The sequence below is a fragment of the Loxodonta africana genome, chromosome 5, assembly GCF_030014295.1.
Source record: "Loxodonta africana isolate mLoxAfr1 chromosome 5, mLoxAfr1.hap2, whole genome shotgun sequence".
Taxonomy (NCBI): domain Eukaryota; kingdom Metazoa; phylum Chordata; class Mammalia; order Proboscidea; family Elephantidae; genus Loxodonta; species Loxodonta africana.
Genome location: NC_087346.1, coordinates 157,718,818 through 157,738,214, shown reverse-complemented (window position 1 = coordinate 157,738,214; position 19,397 = coordinate 157,718,818). Strand labels below are relative to the sequence as shown.

General features: G+C 42.3%; 1 protein-coding gene across 1 annotated transcript in view; it reads left to right on the top strand.

The window, feature by feature from the left end:
- The window catches only part of POLN (DNA polymerase nu), a 236,393-nt gene that overhangs the window by 7,863 nt on the left and 209,133 nt on the right, over positions 1 to 19,397 (top strand). The window lies entirely within an intron of this gene.

Here is a 19,397-nt window from a genome sequence, read left to right as displayed (position 1 = left end):
ATTTCAATTAGGCCAGCACTTACTACCTCTTCCTGCAAAAGGGATCTGGAAAGATGAAGTGGTTCATGGAGTTGTTAGGTGCCTTTGAGTTGGTTCAGACTCATAGCAACCATATGTACAACAGAACAAAACCCTGCTTGGTCTGTGCCATCCTCACCATCATTGTCATGTTTGAGCCCGTGGTTGCAGCCACTGTATTAATCCATTTTGTTGAGGGTTTTCCTCTTTTTTGCTGACTCTTTACTAAGCACTAGTAAAGTCATGGTTACATGTCTTATCTGGTTCTTCCTGCTTGTTATAGTTACTTTGGCCCCCCTCCCTGATCCCACTATGGTAGGGACGAGATTGCTCAGCGTTGATTGACACTTCCATTCTGGACTGGTGCAAGAACCGAGAGAATAAGATTTTCATATGTTCACTGTGTTCTGTTTTATCACACCCCCCCTTCTTGTTAACCCATGTTAACAACTAAGCATGTGTGTTTTATGTTTTTGCGTGTTTCTTTCCATGATTATAATTACAGCTTGTGTGTGTGTGTGTGCGCGTATGCGAGAGGTTGTGCTGTGCCAACCAGATCCCCCTTTTCTCCAATGGGATTGGCTAAAGCGTTTGTTGCAGCCACATCACATTTCAGCTTCCCCCTCAGCTCAATCCTTAAGATCCCTAAGAGCACTGCAGTAAACTTCCTGCACACAAATCCCGAAGTGATTCCTGGGGAACCTGATCTGCTATGGGGTTGGTGCCCAGAGTGGTCTGAGAAAGCAGACAAGGTGTTTGGAGTTGCATCACCCTCAGGCAGGCTGGCGATGCTGACTTCCCAAGGTGTAAGCGGAATACTAATAGTCTCTGGCAGATGGCAGTATTGCAGTTAAAAGTTTCACCAGAGGTGGACTGATGTAGCATGTCAGTAGAAGCAGCTGCACTGCTGAGACAGGGCGCTAAGTATTGGTGAAGTACAGGGCAATGGAAGACAGTGGAACTCAGGGACTGTTGATAGAGACAATAGATCCTTTGGAAAGAAAAGACAGGATGATTACTCAGCAATTAAAGGCTAAATGTGAAAGCCAGAGGGCTTCCTTGGCAGCCTACAAAGATAATTATTAACTGCAGCCACAGGCCCAAGACTTAATCCTAAAAATTGCAGGGCTCCAGAGAAAGTTGATTTCTCAACCCTGGCAGGTCTGCTTCCTCAAGGTCAGGGCCTGGATCTGAAAGAAGAGGACTATAGCCGGAGATACGGAATGGTAACATCTGGGTTGATGCGTTAAAATCTTGACTCAGCAGATACCCTTAACCCTCTGAATCTGCAGAAGTGGCCTACTCCTCTGTTAGGCCAGAGCTCCCCCCTTGCAGGAAGACAATGCAGAGACTGCTGTCTTCAAAGGCAGTACATGCTCCCTCAGGATCTGTCACCTCACATAACCAGGCCAAGATTTACTGGACCTGCTAAGGGAGAGTGTGAGACAGAGTCCAGTCCCAGACAAAAACCATGTAGTAATTTGAACAGGAAAAGCTTAATATCAAATTACTAAATAGTAATGGAATTTGCTCCCAAGGAGTAAAGAGAGATCTCCAGAACACAGGAATAGAGCAGATACAGGGAGCAGCTACTGCCCCTAGGCCTGAGGTCGTATACAGAAAAAAGGAATAAGTTTGTAAGAGGCACTCCTCTCATGGCTGAGATTCTGACCTCCTCGGAGAGGGTGTGAATATAACCGACTGCATGGCCAAGAAGTTTACTGAGTTGCTGCAGACTAAGGCTGGCAAACAGGAAACTACTTATGGGGTATAGCTGAACTAATGTACTGAGATGCTGGCTGGGGTGTTTTGGAATTCGCTGGGAAATTGCCCATGGGAATCTATTGAAACTTGCTGGGAAGCTAGCTGGAGAAACTGCAAACTAGCTGGGATCTAGTAGCGATGCTGCTGAAACTAGCCGGGTGTGAGTGCCACTGGGTGTCTGGCACACCGTCCAAGAGCTGCAGGATCAAGAAGAAAGCTAAGCACACTGGAACAAGGAAGAGAAGCCCCTTCCTCTTGCAGCGTTCCTCCAGCACCATCTACTGACAAAGCCTAGCATTGTGTCAGCTGGTAAGGGAGAAGTATTTAGAGTCAAGATCCATTATTACAAACAGGACAATGAAGGGTGGATTTGTAGCTGAGAAGCAATAAATTGATACTTCTTACGAGGAAGAAAGAAACTAACCACAAACGAACTGCAGAACCTAACTGGCATGTACCTGCCGGGCCTGGGACTGGATTTTGAGGGTGCTGGATCAAGGTATATGGAATTAAGGTTGGAAAAGAAGGGTTTACTGAGATGGAAGCATACCTTAGGGATGCAAGATCTAACACCCTGACAAGGATTCTAAGAGTTGGTGTTAACATGCTTCTAGGATGGCTCTTAGTACCTTAGAGGAGATGGCTCACACTTAAATGAAGTAGAAGGTTTAGAACTGCCATGGAAGATGTGAAAAAGGATAAAAAACCCCAGATAGATGACGTGTTACATTATGGCCATATTATGTAAGGCTGGAAAACTTAGCAAATAACAGTGTTCTGCAGGACAGCCCAGAAGATATATCATTTACCAAAGCAGAAGGAGTGCTGCGGTAAGAGTGGCACCAGCTTTACTGAGGACCTTTGTGGGCCAGGGCTGATGGTAGGAGATACTCCCTGATGAATGGGGGTGGGGTGGGGTAGGGTGGAGTTTGATAGGATCCTAAAATTGAGTCCAGGTAGTAGTGCTTAACTGTCAGAAGCACAGTAGGCACAATTATAAAGAGTGGTTTCAGATCTGGAGCTGATTGACTGAAGGAGAGGTCAGGTCCCCCGGAGGAAGGACCTGTAATACTGTGGCCAGTATGTATGGTAATTCTTCCTTCTGTCCTTCCCCCAGAAGGGTGTATGGCCATTTACCCTGGAACTTATACGTAGAGGGATACTTGAACATTTCAGGGGCAGTTGGGCACAGAATCCAGTATAGCATCAATACCTGGAGACTCGAAGTGTCAGTATGGTTCTTCTGTTAGTGTAAAAAAGGCATGGCAGAGGCATCTGACCACCAGCTTCACGAGGGGGAGAGGATCACCGTCAGTGTTGGCCCAAGGCTGATCCCTATGAAGCAGAAGTCAGACATACCTCTTCTCTCCAACCGTTTTACCAATTCTGACACCAGCCATGCCTCTCATGGCACTCTGCTTCTCTGGTGGGTTCAATAATTCATTGCAATGGCCACACAGAACTCACAGACATTACTCACGATTATGGGCTTTATTAGGGAAGTAAGAGGTTACAGCTCAGGATCAGGAATGACTCAGGATACAGTTTTTCAGTCAGGACAGCATCTTGGCCGTGTCCATAGGCAGGCCTCTCCCTCGTCCTCAGCCCCTTGGCCCCTTGGGCCTCTTGGGCCAGCCTGGCCTCTGCCCTGCTTGGGCAAGTGTTATAAAGCTCTTTAGCTCCACTGATAAATGTTCAGAGGTAACCCACTCCACCAGCAAGCCTCCTGCCTGAAGGTGCTCAGCTTCCTTACTCCATGGGCTGGAAAGCCCACTGCACCATCTCCTGCCTGTCTCTTGGTTCTGCTGCCTCTGCCACTGCCATTTCTTTGTCACTGCTTCTTGGCATCTGTCTCCATCTCCGGTGTTAAAGCTGCCTCTCTCTCTCTTGGGCCTAGGAGGTTCTCAGCGCAAGGGATCCTGGGTCCAAAGGACACACTCCACCCTAGCTCTTCTTTCTTGATGGTAGCGAGGTCCCCCCATCCCCACTCTGGGATGGCTCATTTTAAACCTAGTGGTATGGCAAAACTGACCAATCCCCTTGGTAGGGTTCCATACAGCTTATTTGCATGGTCTCATCCCTACAAGGGTGCCATGCACTGTATTTACATTATTAGTAAGCTGTCCAAATCCCCTTGGTGGGCCACAAAAGCACCTCATTTGCATAGTCCCACCCAGTCATTTGGTGGGAGTTAAAAGACCATGGCTAAAAAACCATATAAAAGCAATCCATAGCATTGTAGTTAGAGTGGGGCCATAGGAGGATCAAGCAATAAATAAGTCTTGTTTCAGATCTGACTCATAGTGGGTGTCTACTGGGTTCATGGACCCACTTGGTAGCCATTTTCCAGATCGCCATGTTATTTGACATGGACATTTTGTCGGTAGAACACCCACATAGGTTAAGAGCCACTGTAGTGAGAAAGTCCAAGTGGAAGACTGAAATTGTCTCCCCACAGCCAAGATAGTAAATAAAAAGCAATATGGCAACCCAGGAGGAATAGCAGACATTAGTACTCACCTTAAAGATCTAAAGGATTCAGGGGAGAGGGTGGTACCTGTCATATTTCCATTTAATTCATTAGTCTGATACTTGTAAAAGCCAGATGGAATCTGGAGGATAACTAACTACCACACACTCAATCAAGTAATAGCCCTGATGACAGCTGCTGTGCTGGATGTGATATATGCAATTAACAAGGCCTCAGGTACAGGATATGCAGTTATTGATCTGGTGAATGCATTGTTTTATAGCCCTGTCAGAAACAAAGATAAGAAATAGTTCACATTCACTTGGAATGGACAGCAGTATAAATTTGCAGTCTTGCCCCAGGGCAGGGTTATTAAGTGGTCCACTGTTTTGATGGCATCATGTTCATCACATGGCATGTGCAAGAAATGGCAAGTAGCTTGGAGGTCTTAGTGTCTGAGAGGTATAAACCCAACAAAAAATTCGGAGGTTGACCATAACTGAAATTTTCAGAATCTAGTGGTCTGGGAGTATGCTAGGATATTCACTTCCAAGTAAAGGAGAAATTATTGCATTTTGCACTTTCCACCACCAAGAGGACATGGAATGAAGGATATTATTGCTGATGTCAGACGGATCTTGGCCAAAAGCAGACAATACCAGAAAGATATTTACCTGTGTTTTACTTACTACGCAAGGACATTCGACTGTGTGAATCATAAAAAAATTATGGATAACATTACGAAGAATGGGAATTCCAGAACACTTAATTGTGCTCATGCAAAATCTATATAAGAATCAAGAGGCAATCATTTGAGCAGAGTAAAGGGATACTGCATGGTTTAGAATTGGAAAAGGTGTACAACAGGGTTGTATCCTTTCACCTTACTTATGCAATCTGTGCTGAACAAATAATCTGAGAAGCTGGACTACATGAAGAAGAATGCAGCATCAGGATTGGAAGAAGACTCATTAACAACCTGTGCTATGCAAATGACACAACCTTGCTTGCCAAAAATGAAGATGGCTTGCACTGATGAAGATCAAAGACTACACAGCCTTCAATATGGACTACACCTAAATATGAATGCGAAGAAAACTAAAATCCTGACAATTGGGCCAATAAACAATAAATTAAGAAGAAGTTCAGGTCAGTAATTTCATCCTACATGAATCAATAATCAATGCCCTTGGAAGCAGCAGTCAAGAAATCAAATGATGTATTGGGCAAATCTGCGGCAGAAGACCTCTTTAAAGTTTTTTTTTTTTTTAATTTGTATTGTGCTTTAAGTGAAAGTTTACAAATCAAGTCAGTCTCTCACACAAAAACCCATATACACCTTGCTACACACTCCCAATTACTCTCGCCCTAATGAGACAGTCTACTTTCTCCCTCCACTCTCTCTTTTCTTGTCCTTTTGCCAGCTTCTAACCCCTCTACCCTCTCATCTCCCCTCCAGGCAGGAGATGCCAACATAGTCTCAAGTGTTCACCTGATCCAAGAAGCTCACTCCTCACCAGCATCCCTCTCCAACCCATTGTCTCTTTAAAGTTTTAAAAAGTAAAGATGTCACTTTGATGGCAAAGGTGCACCTGACCCAAGTCCTGGTCTTTTCAGTTACCTCACATGCATGCAGAAGCTGGACAATGTAAAAGGAAGAGAGAAGAAGAATTGAGGCGTTTGAACTGTGGTGTTGGTGAAGAATATTGACTATACCATGGGCTGCCAGAAGGATGAACAACTCAATCTTAAAAGAAATATAACCAGAATATTCCTTAGAAGTGAGAATGAGGAGACTTCAACTTGCTTACTTTGGACACAGCATCAGGAAAGACCAATCACTAGAAAAATACATCATATTTGATAAAGTGGAGGATCAGTGAAAACGAGGAAAACATTCAGTGAGATGGATTGACGCAGTAGCCAAAACAATGCACACAAACATACCAACGATCATGAAGCTGGCACAGTACTGGGCAATGTTTTGTTCTGTTATACATAAGGTCGCTATGAGTCAGAGCCAATTTGACAGCACCTAACATCAACCACAAATAACCACTAAGAAGGAAGCACAACACCTGTTTGGCTTCTGGAGGGCGAGGCCACATATTCCATATTTGGGAATATTGCTCCAACACATATACCGGGTGACAGTAAAAGCTACCAGCTTCATGTAGGGCCCAGAGTAGGCAAGCACTCTAAAACAGGCCCAGGCTATGATGAAAGTGGGCCAGCTACTTAGCCTTATAACCCAACAAACCTTATGGTATTAGAGGTGTCTGTGGTGGAAAAAGGTCCATGTGAATTTATGGCAAAGCCCTAATAGGAGAATAACAATGTAGATTCCTAGGAATTAGGAGCAAGGCAATGCCATCTGCAGTGAAGAATTATACATTAAAAAAAAAAAAAAAAAAAACTAAAAAACTCCTGCCATACTACTAGCCTCTGGTACAGTTGAACATGAGACCATGGGGGGACATCAATGACCATGAGGGCAGAACTGCCCATCATGAACTGGTTTTGTGAGACCCACCAAATCATAAGGTGAGCTGGGCCTGCATCAATCCATTGTAAGTAGGAAGTGGTTCATCTAGTATTAGGCACAATCAGGCCAGCAGGCACAACTAAACTGTGCAAGAAGGCAGCCCAGGCCCCTGTGACATCATCCCTTTTGGCACTGGTACATTTTATAGTCATGAAGTCTTACAACCAGCTGATAGAGGAGAAAAAAGGTTGAGCTTGGTTCAAAAATGGGTTAGCTCAGAATATGGATGCAAGCCAAAAATTGTAGGTACACCACAGCCTTACATGGGGGAAGAGCCCTAAAAGATAATGTTGAGGGAGAATCCAGTGGGTAGAGTTTTGAGCAGTACACTTGATCATGGAAAGAGAAGTGACCCCAAGGTTAGAAAATATTTAGGCCTCTAAGCAATGGTGAATGGCTCGGCTGGTTGGTCAGGGGCTAGAAATAAAAAGATTGGAATATCAGCGACAAAGAGGTCTTGGAGTGAGGCATGTGGATGGATTTATGGGAATGGGCATGAAATATATCTCACCAAAGAACATCCACCACAGAGGAGGCATAAAACAACTGTGTTAATAGAATGACTTGGTTACTTGGCATCTGCCAGCCTCTGTCATCTGCTATCCCAGTGTTGGCACACTGAACTCTTCAGTGGAATAACTTGGGGATGGGGTGGAGGCTGTATATGGGTCTAACAGTATGGTGCTCCACTCGCCAGTGGTGAGGTAGGTCTCATTTCTGCTGAGTGTCCACCCTTCCAACAATAGAGACCAACACTGAGTCCCTAGTACTACCATTTGAGAAGAACAATAAATCACTTTTGGCAAGTTGACAATACAGAACACCTTGGACCCAAAGAATGTAGTGATTCATCTTAACTGGAACTGATAGAAGTTTCAGTCCTGGGCCCATTTGCAGGGCCTCCGTCAGCTCCATTTCTCAAGGCTTACAGAGCATTCACAGGATCCTGCATAATATCTCCTTGAGTTTAGAGACCCACTTTACATCAGAGGAGCTGTAGCAACAGGCCCATGATAGTGGGATCCACTGTTTCTTTTACATACCACACACACAAGAACTGCCAGCCTGAGAGCACAATGGAACAGCCTACTGAAGGAGCTACCCTGGTGCCAATTTGGCAGTGATACCCTGCACTGAATCAACAGTGACCTTCAGCGTGCAGTGTACACTGCAAATCAAGGACTCTTCTATGGTGCAGTGTTCCCAATATGTATAATAAATGGATCTGGGAACTAAAATGTGGAAGTAGGAGTGACCCTGCTTACCATCACTCACAGTGACCCACTTAAGAAATTTGTGTTTCTCTTCCCCCACAACTATGGGTTCTACAGATTTAGAGGTCTTTACTCCCAGAGGGGAAGCACTTCTACCAGAGGACTCAGGAAGAGTGCTACCTGCTACCTGCTCATTTCAAGTTCCTTGTGCCTAGAGACTAGCAGGCAAGGGATGTAATCTGAATCCTGCAGGAGTTTGTTGTTGCCGTTAGGTGCCATCAAGTCAGTTCCGAATCATAGCCGCCCTATGTACAACAGAACCAGAGCTTTGAACTGGTACTTCCTGGTTGAGTCATGGCTCAGGAAGTGAAACCAGAACAAGACCGGAATTTTTAAAATTTGGGTAAAGTGGAACAATAATTGGAACCGGAAAAATATGGGTTGAAGCACTGCTAGCAACTTAAACTTTCTCTTAGAAAACTAGGACGGTATACGTGTTGCATAGAAACTAACTCTCTTGCCCATCAGATTTTGAGGAGAGCCAGAAACAGGGGTGCCCTGCTCAAAGATGGCAGCCAACCATTCCACACTGAATGTGTGTCTCTTTCCATAGTCCTACCAAATATCTAATGTTATGAAACAGCCTCCTGAAAAGGCTCACTACCTCTTTTGAGTCTCCCATTATAGGGCTTAAACCCATAATTTTTCCCATTCTAGATCACCCAAATTCTAAAAATTTGGGTCTGTTCTGGTTTTGCTTTGTTGGCCATGACTGAACTGGCTTGAAGCCCAGAGCAGAATGAGACAATGCCCAGTGGTGCACCATCCTCACATCATGGCTATGATTGAGCCATTGTCGCAGCTACTGTGTCAATCCATTTATTGAGGGTCTTCCTCTTTTTTGCTCACCCTCTACCAAGCATGATGGCCTTTTCCAGGGACTGGTCCCTCCTGATAACATGTCCAAAGTATGTGAGACGAAGTATCACCATCCTTGCTCCTAGTGAGCATTCTGGCTGTACTTCTTCCGAGACAGATTTGTTAGTTTTTCTGGCAATCCATGGTATATTCAGTATTCTTTGCCAAAGCCATAATTCAAAGGCATCAGTTCTTCTTGGTCTTCCTTATTCATTGTCCACCTTTCACATGCATTTGAGGCAATTGAAAATACCATGGCTTGGGTCAGGCAAACCCTTAGCCCTCAAGGTGACATCTTTGCTTTTTGACATTTTAAAGAGGACTTTTGCAACAGATTTCCCAATGCAATACGATTTCTTGACTGATGCTTCCGTGGCTGTTGATCATGGATCCAAATAAAATGAAACCTTTGGCAACTTCAATATTTTCTCCGTTTGTCATGATGTTGCTTATTGGCCCAGTAGTGAGAATTTTTTTCTTTATATTAAAGTGTAATCCATACTGAAGGCTGTGGTTTTTGATCTTCATTAGTAAGTCCTTCAAGTCCTCTTCACTTTCAGCAAGCAAGGTTGTCAGCTGCATAACGCAGGTTGTTAATGAGTCTTCCTCCAGTCCTGATACCATGCTCTTCTTCATGTAATCCAGCTTCTCAGGTTATTTTTGCAGCATACAGATTGAATAAGTGTGGTGAAAGGATAAAACCCTGACACACACCTTTCTTAACTCTAAACCACGCAATGTCCCCTTGTTCTATTGAAACAACTGCCTCTTGGTCTATGTACAGGTTCCTCATAAGCACAATGAAGTGTTCTGGAATTCCCGTTCTTGACAATGTTGTCCATAATTTGTTAAGACCCACACAGTTGAATGCCTTTGCGTAGTCAATAAAACACAGGTAAACATCCTTCTGGTATTCTCTGCTTTCAGCCAAGATCTATCTGACATCAGCAATCATATCCCTCATTTCATGTCCTCTTCTGAATCTGGCTTGAATTTCTGGCAACTCCCTGTCAATGTATTGCTGCAACCGTTTTTAAATGATCTTCAGCAAAATTTTACTTGCATGTGATATTGATAATATGTTTCAACAATTTCTGTGTTCTGTTGCATCACTTTTCTTTGGAATCGGCTCATATAAGGATCTCTTCCAAGAAGATAGCCGGGTAGCTCTCTTCCAAATTTCTTGTTATAGATGAGTGACCACTTCCACTATTGTATTTGGTTGCTCAAACATCTCAATGGATGTCCCATCAAATCATGGAGCCTTGTTTTTTTCCAGTGTCTTCAGTGCAGCTTGGACCTCTTCCTTCAGTACTTTCAGTTCTTGATCATGTACTACCTCCTGAAATGTCTGAACATCAACCAATTGTTTTTGGTACATTGACTCTGTATATTCCATCCATCTTCTTCTTTTTTGTAAATAATTTTTATTGTGCCTAAAGTGAAAGTTTATAAATTAATTCAGGCTCTCACACAAAAACCCATATATACCTTGCTACACACTCCCAATTACTCTCCCCCTAATGAGACAGCGTGCTGTCTCCCTCCACTCTCTCATCTTGTGTCCTTTTTGCCAGCTTCTAACCCCCTCCACCCTCTCATCTCCCCTCCAGGCAGGAGATGCCAACATAGTCTCAAGTGTTCACCTGATCCAAGAAGCCCACTCCTCACCAGCATCCCTCTCCAACCCATTGTCCAGTCCAATCCATGTCTGAAGAGTTGGCTTCAGGAATGGTTCCTGTCCTGGGCCCACAGAAGGTCTGGGGGCCACGACCACCGGGGTCCTTCCAGTCTCAGTCAAACCATTAAGTCTAGTCTTATGAGAATTTGGGGTCTGCATCCCACTGCTATCCTGCTCCCTCAGGGGTTCTCTGTTGTGTTCCCTGTCAGGGCAGTCATCAATTGTAGCCGGGCACCATCTAGTTCTTCTGGTGTCAGGATGACGTAGACTCTGGTTCGTGTGGCCCTCTCTGTCTCTTGGGCTCGTAATCACCTTGTGTCCTTGGTGTTCTTCATTCTCCTTTGATCCGGGTGGGCTGAGACCAACTGATGCTTCTTAGATGTCTGCTTGCTAGCGTTTAAGACCCCAGATGCCACTCTTCAAAGTGGGATGCAGAATGTTTTCTTAATAGATTTTATTATGCCAATTGACTTAGATGTCCCCTGAAACCATGGTCCCCAGACCCCTGCCCCTGCTACGCTGGCCTCCAAAGCATTCAGTTTATTCAGGAAACTTCTTTGCATTTGGTTTAGTCCAACTGTGCTGACCTCCCCTGTACTGTGTGCTGTCTTTCCCTTCACCTAAAGTAGTTCTTACCTACTATCTAATTAGTGAATATGCCTCTCCCACTCTCCCTTCCTCCCCCCTCTTGTAACCACAAAAGAATGTTTTCTTCTCACTTTAAACTATTTCTCAAGTTCTTATGATAGTGGTCTTATACAATATTTGTCCTTTTGCAACTGACTAATTTCACTCAGCGTAATGCCTTCCAGGTTCCTCCAGGTTACGAAATGTTTCACAGATTCCTCACTGTTCTTCATCGATGCGTGATATTCCATTGTGTGAATATACCGTAATTTATTTATCCATTCATCCGTCGATGGGCACCTTGGCTGCTTCCATCTTTTTGCTATTGTAAACAGTGCTGCAATAAACATGGGTGTGCATATATCTGTTCGTGTAAAGGCTCTTATTTCTCTAGGATATATTCCAAGGAGTGGAATTGCTGGATCGTGTGGTAGTTCTATTTCTAGCTTTTTAAGGAAGTGCCAAATCGATTTCCAAAGTGATTGTACCATTTGACATTCCCACCAGCAGTGTAGAAGTGTTCCAATCTCTCCACAGCCTCTCCAACATTTATTATTTTGTGTTTTTTGGATTAATGCTAGTCTTCTTGGAGTGAGATGAGATCTCATTGTAGTTTTGATCTGCATTTCTTTAATGGCTAATGATCGTGAACATTTCCTCATATATCTGTTAGCTACCTGAATGTCTTCTTTAGTGAAGTGTCTATTCATATCTTTTGCCCATTTTTTCATTGGGTTATTTGTCTTTTTGCAGTTGAGTTTTTGCAGTATCATGTAGATTTTAGAGATCAGGCACTGATCAGAAATGTCGTAGCTAAAAACTTTTTCCTAGTCTGTAGGTAGTCTTTTGACTCTTTTGGTGAAGTCTTTGGATGAGCATAAGTGTTTGACTGTTAGGAGCTCCCAGTTATCTAGTTTTTCTTCTATGTTCTTTATAATGTTTTCTGTATTGTTTATGCCATGTATTAGGGCTCCTTACGTTGTCCCTATTTTTTCTTCCATGATCTTTATCGTTTTAGATTTTATATTTAGGTCTTTGATCCATTTTGAGTTAGTTTTTGTGCATGGAGTGAGGTACGGGTCTCGTTTCATTTTTTTGCAGATGAATATCCAGTTATGCCAGCACCATTTCTTAAAAAGGCTGTCTTTTCCCCAGTTAACTGTTTTGGGGCGTTTGTCAAATATCAGCTGCTCATATGTGGATGGATTTATGTCTGGATTCTCAATTCTGTTCCATTGGTCCATGTATCTGTTGTTGTACCAGTACCAGGCTGTTTTGACTACTGTGGCCGTATAATAGGTTCTAAAATCAGGTAAAGTAAGGCCTCCCACTTTGTTCTTCTTTTTCAGTGATGCCTTATTTATCCGGGGCCTCTCCCTTCCATATGAAGTTGGTGATTTGTTTCTCCATCTCATTATGGAATGTCTTTGGGATTTTGATCGGAATTGCATTAAATTTATAGGTGGCTTTTGGTAGAATAGACATTTTTATAATGTTAAGTCTTCCTATCCAGGAGCAAGGTATGTTCTTCCACTTATGTAAAAGTCTCTTTTGGTTTCTTGCAAAAGTGTACTGCAGTTTTCTTTCTATAAGTCTTTTACATCTCTGGTAAGATTTATTCCTAAGTATTTTATCTTCTTGGGGGCTACTGTAAATGGCATTGATTTGGTGATTTCCTCTTCGATGTTCTTTTTGTTGGTGTAGAGGAATCCAACTGATTTTTGTATGTTTATCTTGTATCCCGATACTCTGCTGAACTCTTCTATTAGATTCAGTAGTTTTCTGGAGGATTCCTTAGGGTTTTCTGTGTATAAGATCATGTCATCTGCAAATAGAGATACTTTGACTTCTTCCTTGCCAATCTGGATGCCCTTTATTTCTTTATCTAGCCTAATTGCTCTGTCTAGGACTTCCAGCACAATGTTGAATAAGAGTGGCGATAAAGGGCATCCTTGTCTGGTTCCCTATCTCAGTGGGAGTGTTTTCAGGCTCTCTCCATTTTTGATGTTGGCTGTTGGCTTTGTATAAATGCCCTTTATTATGTTGAGGAATTTTCCTTCTATTCCTGTTTTGCTGAGAGTTTTTATCATGAATGAGTGTTGAACTTTGTCAAATGCCTTTTCTGCATCCATTGATAAAATCATGTGATTCTTGTCTTTTATTTATGTGGTGGATTACATTAATTGTTTTTCTAATGTTGAACCATCCCAGCATACCTGGTATGAATCCCACTTGGTCATGGTGAATTATTTTTTTGATATGTTGTTGAATTCTATTGGCTAGAATTTTGTTGAGGATTTTTGCATCTACATTCATGAGGGATTAGGTCTATAATTTTCTTTTCTTGTGGTGTCTTTACCTGGTTTTGGTATCAGGGCTATGGTTGCTTCATAGAATAAGTTTGGTAGTATTCCTTCCTTTTCTATGCTCTGAAATACCTTTAGTAGTAGTGGTGTTAACTCATCTCTGAACGTTTGGTAGAACTCTGCAGTGAAGCCGTCTGGACCAGGGCTTTTTATTGTTGGGAGTTTTTGATTACCTTTCAATCTCTTCTTTTGTTATGGGTCTATTTAGTTGTTCTACCTCTGTTTGTGTTAGTTTAGGTAGGTAGCGTGTTTCTAGGAATTCATCCATTTCTTCTAGGTTTTCAAATTTGTTTCAGTATAGTTTTTCATAGTAATCTGATATGATTCTTTTAATTTCAGTTGGGTCTGTTTTAATATCGCCCATCTCATTTCTTATTTGGGTTATTTGCTTCCTCTCCTGTTTTTCTTTTGTCAGGTTGGCCAATGGCTTATCAATTTTGTTGAGTTTTTCAAAAAACCACTTTTGGTCTTGTTAATTCTTTCCATCCATCTTCTTTTGATACTTCCTGTGTCATTCAATTTTTTGGTTATAGAATGCCTCAGTATTGAAATTTGAGGCTTGACATTTTTCTTCAGTTCTTTGGGTTTGAGAAATGCCAAGTGTTTCTTCCCTTTTGGTTTTCTAACTCCAGGTCTTTGCACATTTCATTGTAATACTTTGTGTTCTCAAACCACCCTTTAATATCTTCTGTTCAGCTCTTTTACTTTATCATTTCTTTCATTTGCCTACGTTATAAGAAATTTTCAGAGTCTCTTCTGACATCCATTTTGATCTTTTCTATCTTGCATGTGTGTGTTTTAGGTGAACATTTACAGTGCAAATTAGTTTTTCCTTCAAAAATTTATACACAAATTGTTTTGTGACCTTGGTTGCAATCCCCTCAATGTGTCAGCACTGTCCTCCTTTCCCATCACCCCACAAATTCCCTGTGTCCGTACATCCAGGTTTTCTGTACTTTCCAGCCTTCTTGTGTTTGCTTTTGGGCAGGTGTTGCCCATTTGGTCTCATACTTGATTGAACTAAGAAACAGATTCCTTACGTGTATTATTGTTTTTTTTTTTTTTTTAGGCCTGTCAAATCTTGCCTGCATCACTCATCTGTCAGTTTGCTGTACTCTGGTGGCTTGTGTTTTGCTGTGATCCTGGAAGCTATGCCCCACCAGTATTTCAAATACCAGCAGTGTCACCCATGGTGGAGAGGTTTCAACGGAGGTCTCAGACTGACACAGACTAGGAAGAAGGACCTGGCCACCTACTTCTGAAAAATTGGCCAGTGAAAACCTTATGAACAGACTGGAACATTGTCAGATATAGTGCCAGAAGATGAGCCCTGCCGTTTGGAAGGCACTTAAAATACGACTGGAGAAGAGCTGTCTCCTCAAAATAGAGTCGATCTTATTGATGTGGATGGAGCCAAGCTTTTGGGACCTTCCTTTACTGATGTGGCATGACCCAGAATGAGAAGGACCAGCTTCAAATATTCATTAATAATCTGCATGTGGAATGTATGAAGTATGAATCTAGGAAAATTGGAAGTCATCGAAAATGAAATGGAATGTATAAAGATCGATATCCTAGGCGTTAGTGAGCTGAAATGGACTGGTGTTGGCTATTTTGGACATACATATTTTTTACTATACCGGGAATGACAAATTAAAGACTAATGGCATCACATTCATTGTCAGAAAGAACATCTCAAGATCAATCATGAAATACAATGCTGTCAGTGATAGGATAATATCTGTATGCCTACAAGGAAGATCAGTTAATACGGCTGCTATTCAAATTTACGCACCAACCACTAAGGCCAAAGATGAAGAAATTGAAGATTTTTACCAACTTCTGTCATCTGAAATTAATCAGACATGCAATCAGGATGCATTGTTAATTACTGGTGATTGGAATGAAAAAGCTGGAAATAAGAAGTATTGGTAGTTGGAAAATGCGGCCTTGGTGATAGAAATGACATTGGAGATTGCAAGACCACTGACTTCTTTACTGCAAATACTTTTTTACCAACATAAGTGCTGACTATACACGTGCAGCTTGGCAGAGGGAATACACAGGAATCGAATCAACTACACCTGTGGAAAGAGGCAATGCAGACGCTCAGTGTCATCAGTCAGAACAAGGCCAGGGGCCGACTGTGGAACACACCATGCATTGCTCCTATGCAAGTTCAAGTTGAAGCTGAAGAAAGTCAGAGCAAGTCCACGAAAGCCAAAATACAACCTTGAATATATCCCACCAGAATTTGGAGAATATCTCAAGAGATGATTTGACTAATGACCGAAGACTAAACAAGGTGTGGAATGACATCAAGGGCATAATACATGAAGAGAGCAAGAGATTATTAAAAAGACAGGAATGAAAGCAAAGACCAAAATGGATGTGAGAAAAGACTCTGAACTTTCTCTTGAATGTAGGGTAGCTAAAGCGAATGGAAGAAGTAAAAGAACTGAACAAAGCGTGGCTCCAGAACACAAAATGAAGTATTATAATGAAATGTGCAAAGAGCTGGAGTTAGAAAACCAAAAGGGAAGGACACTCTTGGCATTTCTCAAGCTGAAAAAAGCAGTTCAAGTCTCAAGTTTCAGTATTGAAGGATTCTACGGGGAAAATATTGAAAAATGCAGGAAACATCAAGAGAAGATGGAAGGAATAGACTCACTGTACCAAAAGGAATTGGTTGATGTTCAGCCTTTTCAGGAGGTAGCATGGTTAAGAACCCATGGTACTGAAGCATTCCAAGTTGCACCGAAGGCATTGGCAAAAAACGAGGCTCCGGGAATTGACGAAATACCAATTGAGATGTTTCAAAAAACGAATGCAGCTCTGGAAGTGCTCACTCATCTATGCCAAGAAATTTGGAAGACAGGTACGTGGCGAACAGGCTGGAAGAGATCCGTATATGTGCCCATCCAAGAGAATGCAGAAATTATCGAACAGTATCATTAATATCTGTCTTAGTCTAGAAGCTCAGATGAAAACTGTCCTCCATGGGTGACCCTGCTGGTATCTGAATACAGGTGGCATAGCCTCCAGCATCACAGGAACACGCAAGCCCCCACGGCACGACAGACTGACGGACACGGGGGGCTGAAGATCATTCAAAAATGGCTGCAGCAGTATATCCACAGGGAACTGCCAGAAATTCAGGCCCGTTTCAGAAGAGGACGTGGAACCAGGGATATCATTGCTGAAGTCCGATGGATTCTGTCTGAAAACAGAGAATACCAGAAGGATGTTTGCCTGTGTTTTATTGATTATGCAAAGGCATTCGACTGTGTGGATCATAATAAATTATGGATAACATTGCAAAGAATGAGAATTCCAGAACATTAATTGTGTTTTTGAGGAACCTGTACATACCTCAAGAGGCAGTTGTTTGGACAGAACAAGGGCATACTGATTGGTTTAAAGTCAAGAAAGGTGTGCGTCAGGGTCGTTTTCTTTCACCATACCTATTCAATCTGTATGCTGAGCAAATAATCCGAGAAGCTAGACTATGTGAAGAAGAACGGGGCATCAGGGTTGGAGGAAGACTCATTAACGACCTGCACTATGCAGATGACACAACCTTGCTTGCTGAAAGTGAAGAGGACTTGAAATACTTACTGATGAAGACCAAAGACCACAGCCTTCATTGTGGATTGCACCTCAGCATAAAGAAAACAAAAATCCTCACAACTGGATGAATGAGCAACATCATGATAAACAGAGAAAAGATTGAAGTTGTCAAGGATTTCATTTTACTTGGATCCACAATCAACAGCCCTGGAAGCAGCAGTCAAGAAATCAAAAGATGCATTGCATTGGGCATTGGGCTGCAAAGGACCTCTTTAAAGTGTTGGAAAGCAAAGATGTCATCTTGAAGACTAAGATGCGACTGACCCAAGCCATGGTATTTTCAATCGCATCATATGCATGTGAAAGCTGGATGATGAATAAGGAAGACTGAAGAAGACTTGACAACTTTAAATTGTAGTGTTGGCGAAGAATATTGACTATATCATGGACTGCTAAAAGAACAAACAAATTTGTCTTAGAAGAAGTGCAACCAGAATGCTCCTTAGAAGCAAGGATGGCGAGACAGCATCTTACATACTTTGGACATGTTGTCAGGAGGGATCAGTCCCTGGAGAAGGACATCATGCTTGGCAAAGTAGAGTCAGTGGAAAAGAGAAAGACTCTTAATGAAGTGGATTGACACAGTGGCTGCAACAGTGAGCTCAAGCATAACGACTGTGAGGATGGTGCAGGACCGGGCAGTGTTCTTTCTGTTGTGCATGGGGTCGCTATGAGTCAGAACTGACTTGATGGCACCTAATGACGACAACATCATTAATATCATGCGCAAGTAAAATTTTGCTGAAGATCATTCAAAAGCGGTTACAAGCATTACCTTGACAGGGAACTGCCAGAAATTCAAGCCAGATTCAGAAGAGGACGTGGAACAAGGGATATCATTGCTGTTATGAGCTGGATCCAGGATGAAAGCAGAGAATACCAGAAGGATGTTTACGTTTGTTTTATTGACTATGCAAAGGCATTTGACTCTGTGGCTCATAACAAATTACGGACAACGTTGAGAAGACTAGGAATTCCACAATGCTTAATTGTGCCCACAAGCAGCCTGTACTTAGTCCATGACATAGTCATTCAAACGGAACAAGGGAATAGTGCATGGTTTAAAGTCAAGAAAGGTGTTCATCAGGATTGTATCCTTTCACCATTCTTAATGAAACTGTATGCTGAGCAAATCTGAGAAGCTGGGCCGTATGAAGAAGAATGTGGCATCAGGATTGGAGGAAGACTCATTAACAACTTGGTATAATCGGAGGACAAAAGCTTGCTTGCTGAAAGTGAAGAGGGCTAAAAGCAGTTGTTGACAAAGATCAAAAACTACAGCTTGCAATATGGATTTCACCTCAGCGTAAAGAAAACAATAATCCTCACAACTGGACCAATAAGCAACATCGTCATAAATGGAGAAAATACTGAAATTGACAAGGATTTCATTTTACTTGGATCCGTAATCAATGCCCATGGAAGCAGCAGTCCAGAAATCAAAGGATGTATTGCACTGGGCAAATTTGGTCCAAAAGATCTCTGTGAGGTGTTAAAAAGCAAAGACATCACTTTGAGCAGTAAGATGTGCCTATCTGAAACCCTTGTATTTTCAGTTGCCTCATGTGCATGTGTTCCTTCCATGTTCTTTTGATGCTTCCTGCCTCGTTTAGTATCTTCCCTATAGAGTCCTTCACTATTGCAGTTCAAGGCTTGAATTTTTTCCTCAGGTCTTTCAGCATGAGAAACACCGAGTGTTTTCTTCCCTTTTGATTTTCTATCTCCAGCTCTCTGCATGTCATTATAATAGTTTGTCTTCTTGAGCCGCCCTTTGAAATCTTCTGTTCAGTTCTTTTACTTCATCATTTTTTCCTTTTGCTTTAGCTGCTCAATGTTTCAGCATCTCCTCTGACATCCATCTTGGTCTTTTCTTTCCTGTCTTTTCAGTGACCTCTTGCTTCCTTCAGTTATGATGTCCTTGATGTCATTCCACAATTTGTCTGATCTTCGGTCATTAGTGTTCAACACATCGAATCTATTCTTGAGATGGTCTCTAAATTCAGGTGGGACATACTGAAGGTAGTATTTTGGCTCTCATGGACTTGCTCTGATTTTCTTCAGTTTCACCTTGAACTTGCATATGAGCAATTGATGGTCTTCCTCAGTTGCTGCCTGGCCTTGTTCTGACTGATGATATTGAGGTTTTCCTTTGTCTCTTTCCACA